We start from the raw sequence: 7,474 nt of genomic DNA, 5'->3' as shown, positions 1-7,474 counted from the left end.
ATATATATATATATATATATATATATATATATATATATATATATATAATTTCAGAAATTGAGATTCTGAAGACAATAGCTTGTCTTTAGAATTAGAGAATTTTTATTCTTCTGTTCAATTTCTATAAGGCAAACTCACAATACCACTCTATCATTTATGCTTTTTAGTCAATAATTATGAACTCTGGCATTCAACATACTGATTTCTTTCAAATTCAAATTCTGGTGTTTTCCAAACATTTTATGTCAGAAGTCTTCAGGGAAAATTCCATGCAGCTTATCCAAAATAAAAGCCAGAGGAAGACTAATGATGATTGGGGAGATATTCCTGAGCACCAAATAGACATCCCTGAGTTAGATTTGTCCCAGGTGCAGGTGAATACTTTGGTATATTTAGCACAAGCCACTAAAATTTGCAAAGCTGGTGAGACTTCAACAAGAAGACCTTAGCACAAATTCTCAGCCTCCACTTCAGTAGCATATATCAGAGTAAAACAGAGAACCTTGCTTATTTAATGTATGTCGTTAAAGATAAAAAGCATAGACCTGACTAGAGGTCAGAATCACAAATAACTGGAATGAAGATGAGTCAGATTGTAATGAAATTAAGTATAAAACTTAAAGGTATATTTGCGATGATTAAGACTTAAATTCAATTGTACTTAAAATATAAATGATGATAGAAATGAAATTTTGGTTACGTTCAATGAGGATTTATTAAACTTTTACTCTGTATGGCATCCTATGTGACCAAGAGCAGTGTGTGGTAACATTTTAACATTTGTACAGAAAATTTCCTCTAAGACCGAATTGAGAAAAGAATTGAACACTCTATGTGTGTGGCAGGCTGTGGTTTTCCAGATTAGAGAATGAAATACTTTTTTGTACCAGGGAATATTAGACCTAATGTAATTAGATCAAGTAATAAGTTAAAGAAATTGACAACTGACCCAGACTCAGCAGTAAATATGAAAGAAGCAGCAGCTGAGTATCAGCATATTTGATCAGAGAAATTTGTAGCTACATGCAGCCTATCCAGGACCCCAAATCTCTCATTTCTCACAAGCTTGGCAGTTCACTTGCATCAGATAACACATCCATTTAAGACCATTACAATCGGTTTCCATGCCTGGAATAGCCACTCATATAAGTGTCTATTGGTTCACTACCAGCTACCATGGAAATGTCTTACCTTACTTAGGAGTATTTGCATTTTTTAAAGAGAAGTACTGAAAGTACGTTTTAAATTATAAATGAACATCATTTATGTTTAAAATAGAAATGTACATCACAGAGCAGGCTCAAGGTAATGTGACTACATATCTTCTCTTCGGACAAGGAGTTTGCTACTAAAGGCAGCTGGCTAGGGTTACAGTGAATCACTGATGTGGTTTAGAGGAAAGAGCTTTGGATTAGGAATTAGATTTGAGTCGAACCTTATAAAATTACTAGTTTTGTGATATTTCGTAAATTACTTCATCTCTAACCTATAATACAGAAAAATTGTATTTGTACTTCTTCTCTCCCAGGATTATTGTGAGACTAAACTAAGCTAAGGGATGAATTCTATTAGAGAGTAACAAATGCTTGAGAACCTGCTTTTGAAAGCCATATCTGTGACTTTCTTCCTGTGTGACCTTGGGAAAGTCACTTTGTTTGGGCTTCAGTTTCCTCATTTGTACAGTAAGGTATTTGGACGAAATAACCTCCAAAGTCCTGTACAGCTCTAAACCTATGATCTTACAAAGGAAAAAAAGCTTGTAAATAATGAAGAATGGTATAAACATCAGCTATAATTTTTATCTTTAATTTTATAAGATTGTAAGGCAGTACCAGGACTCTGAGACCCATGGAAGAAGCTAAAAAGGTGATGTTATAAGTACTAAAGAGATGTTTTACTTATTTCAGGATTTTGATTACAGGAGTGACTTCTTGTGCCTCTGTTAGTAATATGAATTTTTCTTTAAGCCCCTGTGGGCTTCATCCTCCAATCTATGCAGAGACAGGACGATAGAGAGAAAGTTTTCTTCTTTTGAGGAGTGATTACATTTACTATTTTGGCTAGACATTTGGCTTTTATATTTCCTTTTAATAAAGCTTCAAGGATTTTTTTTCCCCTACAGTATGGGAGGCAGTTGGCCTTAGAATCAAGAAGGCCTGGGTTCAAATCTCACCCATCACACATGCAGATTAAATGATACAGGGCAAATAATTTAATTTCTCAGTGCTTCTCAGAACTGTAAGACTATAAGCTGCAGAGGAAGTGCTAATCTTCTTTAGCAGAGGGATTTACTTAAAAGGAATTCTTTAAATGAACGAAACCACATATCCAGGGGAAGAGGACAATTCAAATTTTCTCAGCTTAAGTGTCTGAGAACTAGAGAAATTCAGGTGTCAAAAATTTTGTTCCATAAGCACTGTTAGACTAAGAAACCTTTTAAAAGGTATTATTATCCAACTGGCATTAAATAAGATTTTACATAAATTTCAAATCAAAGTGATAGTCTTTTTTGTTTGTTTGAAGATGTAGAAGAAAAATGAATTGAATTATGATTTCTAAGTTTATTATTCTTAGGGAAAATGTGATTCTTATGTTCCCATGTGAGGTATAATCATGGGAAAAAGCTTTTCCTTCTGAGCTATGATTTCTTTATAGAAAGGAGCATTTTCGTCAACCCTAGCTGAGGAAATATAGGAGGAAAACATTTTATTTTTATAATACCAATTTTCTAGAGACAGTGGGAGGTAATGTAGGTTAATCAAGAGAAAGGGAGCTGTGAAATCAGGAAGGCCTGGGTTTAAGTAAATAGTGGTAGAATCTGATTGATATTGCAAGAAAGGACATTTTCCATCCAAATGGCAAAAACTGACAGCAAATGAAAGGAATAAAGCTAATAGAACCGGATACAATTCTACAATATAAAAGTAACTATTTCCCAGAATTCAGGTAGAAAAAAATATATTATCTTGTATGTATGTAAAGTTATAGGTGAGGATATATGAGAAGGAAATTATATATTTTTTGGATTTTATATGAAAATAACATTGTAAAGATGAAACGATAATTTCAAGAGTTCTACTAGACATATAAAAGAAACAATAGCATATTTTAAAGACAATGCAAAAGAATAGAAAACCTAAGAAGACGGAAGAAATAAAAACCTAATTAATCGCGATAGTACTTACACATTGAGCCACATGATGTCGCCATACACCGCAAAGCAGATTTTTAAACAAAGAAAACCAGTTTTTCCCCAGTGTAGAAAGAAGCTTTTCAATAGCTGCTTCAGAGGAAACGAAAGGGGACAGAAACGGGAAAAAAAATTGGATTTAAAGATTCACAGAACATTCCCAAAGATGATGTCCATGTCTAGTCATAAATAGGTGACGTAATTCTAGAAGAAAGGATTTGCGATGGGATTTTCCCGGCGAGGTGGTCTGAGGCTTTTGCACTGCCTTCTCCTCTGCTCAGCCTGGCAGGTGGGGAGCGGCCAGGTCCACTACTCGGTGATGGAGGAAGCAAAACACGGTACGTTCGTGGGGCGAATCGCGCAGGATTTGGGTCTGGAGGTCGGGGAGCTGGTGTCTAGGCGGTTCCGGATGGTATCTCCAGACCGTAGGGACTACCTGGAGGTAAACGTGCAGAACGGCATTTTGTTTGTGAATTCGCGGATCGACCGTGAGAAGCTGTGTGGTCGAAACCCTGTTTGTAGCATCCACCTGGAGGTGATCGTGGACAAGCCGCTGCAGGTTTTTCACGTGGAAGTGGAGATCAAGGACATTAATGACAACTTGCCTGTGTTCTCCGTATCACAAAAGAATCTGTTTATTTATGAATCCAGTCCACTAGACTCTAGGTTTCCACTAGAGGGCGCATCGGATACAGATATCGGAGTGAATGCTGTTCTCACCTATAGGCTAAGCCCTAATGATTTTTTCACTCTAGACATACAAAACAATGATGAACAAATTAAACCTCTCGGACTTGTATTAAAGAAACTTCTAGACAGGGAAGAAACTCCCGAACTTCACTTACTGCTTACAGCCACTGACGGGGGCAAACCAGAGTTTACTGGAACAGTTCAGCTACAGATCACAGTATTAGATGTGAATGATAACGCCCCCAAATTCGACCAAAAAGTCTATAAAGTTAGATTAGCAGAAAATTCGTTAAACGGAACAAAGGTAATTAAAATAACTGCCTCAGATATGGACGAGGGAGTAAACAGCCAAATTGTTTACTCATTTGAGAGTGATGTCCCTCCAAATGTACTGTCTAAGTTTGCAATAGATCCTATGGATGGAGACATCAGAGTGATTGGACAAATAGACTTCGAAGAAAGTAAATCCTATCAAATCCAGGTAGAGGCGACAGATAAGGGAATTCCCAAGATGGTGGGTCACTGCATGATCTTGGTCGAAGTCATGGACATCAATGATAATGTTCCCGAAGTGGCTGTGAAGTCGCTGTCGCTACCGGTCCCAGAAGACTCTCCATCAGGCACAGTCATAGCTCTCATCAGCGTGTCTGACAGAGACTCAGGAACCAACGGGCAGGTAACTTGCTCTCTGTCACCCCCAGGACCTTTTGCGCTGGTGTCCACCTTCAGAAATTACTACTCGCTCGTACTAGAGGGTACTGTGGACCGCGAGAGAGTGCCAGTTTATGAGTTAGTGGTGACTGCGAGGGATGGCGGGTCGCCAGTGCTTTGGGCCACTGCCAGCGTGTCCGTAGCCATTGCCGACGTGAACGACAATGCACCTGCCTTCGAGCAACCTGTGTACACAGTGTTCGTGAAGGAGAACAACCCGCCGGGCTGTCACATTTTCACAGTGTCCGCGTCTGACCCGGATGCGCAAGAGAATGCGTTGGTGTCTTACTCACTGGTGGAGCGGCGGGTGGGGGAGCGTCAGCTGTCGAGCTACGTGTCAGTGCACTCAGAGAGCGGGAAAGTGTACGCCCTGCAGCCCTTGGACCACGAGGAGCTGGAGCTGCTACAGTTCCAGGTGAGCGCCCGGGACGCAGGCTTCCCTCCTCTGGGCAGCAACGTGAGCCTGCAGGTGTTCGTGCTGGACGAGAACGACAACGCGCCGGTTGTGCTCCAACCTCACTCTGGCATTAGTCCAGTGACCGAGTTGGTGTCACATTCAGTGACTGTAGGCCATGTGGTGGCGAAGATCCGGGCTGTGGATGCAGATTCTGGATACAATGCGTGGCTGTCTTATGAGCTACTGCCAGAGGTGGGCGTTGCTCGTAGACCTTTCCGCGTGGGTCTGTACACCGGCGAGATCAGCACTACTCGGGTTCTGGAGGAGACGGATGGGCTGAGGCAGATGTTACTGGTTCTGGTAAAAGACCACGGGGAGCCCCCTCTGTCAGCCACTGCCACTCTAAGCATATCTGTTGTGGAGAGCGGACAGGCGCTTAAGGCTTCCTCTGGTGTGTCCAGGTCAGTGGCTAGTGCAGGGAAAGAGGCAATGGCGTTGGATGTGAATGTTTATCTAATAATTGCCATCTGCTCAGTGTCCAGCCTGCTGGTGTTGAGTCTGTTGCTATACGTAGCACTGCGGTGTTCAGCGCCTCCACAGGGTGTGTGTGGCCCTGGGAAGCCCACCCTGGTGTGCTCCAGTGAGGTTGGAACCTGGTCCTACTCCCAGCAGCGGCGGCAGAAGGTTAGCTCTGGAGAAGGAGGTGCCAAAAGTGACCTTATGGCCTTCAGTCCTAACCTCCCTCCATGTTCTGGTCCAGCAGACAGTGCCGAGCAGCAGGCAGTGGGGCAGGATCATTCTGCCAAGGTGGGTCCTAGAGTTTCTTATTGATTATTCAACTTTATATTTGATTATAGGAGCTATTTCCATCAAATTATTAATGTGTTTTGGCCCCGTTTTCTTCATTTGGTTATTTCCCCTGCCTTTGCTCCTTAAATTAAACTTATTATTTGTGAAAACTTTCCCTAGGAGACCAAACAGCTAATTTCATTTTGTTTTACCTGTTTAATATTTTTGGAACATTGGGTGACATTTTTATTTGCATTTGTTTACAATGAATAATAGCTAATGTATATAGGACTTAAAGGTTTGCTAAGCACTTTACATATATTATCTCATTCTTTACTCGCAACTCTAAAATGTCAAACTGCTCCTCATACACGAATGAATAATGTAGTGCAGAAACTAAGTCAATTTAAAATTTAATTATAAAATCTTTGCTATAAATAATTCTCTTTAGTAATTTTTCTAATGCTTTTTATTAGGTTTTAAATGACTTTTATAATTTTGATAGGGAGAATTGTTCTTTGGTGTATGCATATCTTTTAACAGAAAAATGTATTTTAAAAAAAATTCAATCATTAATCATTCTCCTGGCAGAGCACTCCTACCTAGTGACTCATATCTTTGCTTCACACCTAGTGTTTCCTTAAAAAAGGATTTCCTTGGGAAAATCTCCTATGTTGATTAGTTGTTACCAGATGTAACTTTTGAATTTCTTTATATTTATGAATTGCTTAGTGACTGGGCAGAATTTAACTCCTAGTAATAGCCACTCTGCTCTGTGAGTATTTTAAAACTTTTTCATTAGATTTATTGAGCATCTACCATATTGTAAATGATTCTGTATCTGCATCTGATGATTTCAGAATTCCTCTCTAGAGTTAATCCTGGTGAGGTGTTTGATGAAAACCTGCAGTATTTGAGATGCATCACAAGCATTCTTAGTAGCAAGAACATTAAATGCCCTTATTCAGTTTTAAAGGAGGATAGGATGTTAGAGTCTAAGATTATTTCCACTTGCGGAATTTCTTGCTGAACAAATAAAAGTAGCTTTACTAGCATTCTTTACTTGTGTATGAACTCATTACTTCCTGAAGTGAAGTTTCTTTAAAATCTTGGATAGAAGAAGCAAGGCTTTATACTTGGCAAAAAAGGCAATTCAGTTGTCATAAGTTAACCTGCCAACGCCACTCTATCAATTATGCTTTTCTGCACGTGGTTATTGTGATCTTCCTCTGTCTTTAGAGTCGTTGTTCCTTTGACTAAAGGAATGTATGCCAGGCATCTGATGTCACAAATCCTCAGGAAATTTCCCCAATTAGTTTTATTAACTTTTTTCTTGGATAGATGATTTGTTAATAGAAGACTTCACTCAGTTTTCCTTAACTTCATAAGATGTTTGGTCATCTTGACTTCTTGTGCCCATAACAAGGAAACCAAAAAGATCACGGCGAGGTTTATGCACCAGCTTTTGTGAACATGGAGAACTAGAGAAATTTTGTTGAGACTTTGATAAATCTTACTGTGAGAGAGACATACACAGACACACAGACACACAGAGAAAGACAGAGACAGAGAAACAGAGAGAGGGGGACAGAGTCAAAGAGAGTGAGAGGAAGAGGGAGAGAGAGAAAAAGAAGGAAAGGGAGGGAGAAAAGGAGAAGAGAGAGGGAGATGAGAAGGACAGGAAGGACTCTCCTGGA

General features: G+C 39.8%; 1 pseudogene; it reads left to right on the top strand.

The window, feature by feature from the left end:
• The first annotated feature begins 3,413 nt into the window (after positions 1 to 3,413).
• LOC138176637 (protocadherin alpha-3 pseudogene) lies at positions 3,414 to 5,819 on the top strand (annotated as a pseudogene).
• Positions 5,820 to 7,474: the final 1,655 nt, after the last annotated feature.

This window comes from Petaurus breviceps, unplaced genomic scaffold (genome assembly GCF_028583685.1).
Source record: "Petaurus breviceps papuanus isolate PSGF00001 unplaced genomic scaffold, PetGlider_PUasm1.0 90035, whole genome shotgun sequence".
NCBI classification, from domain to species: domain Eukaryota; kingdom Metazoa; phylum Chordata; class Mammalia; order Diprotodontia; family Petauridae; genus Petaurus; species Petaurus breviceps.
The sequence above is the reverse complement of the archived record's forward strand: the minus strand, read 5'-3'. Positions and strand labels throughout refer to the sequence as shown.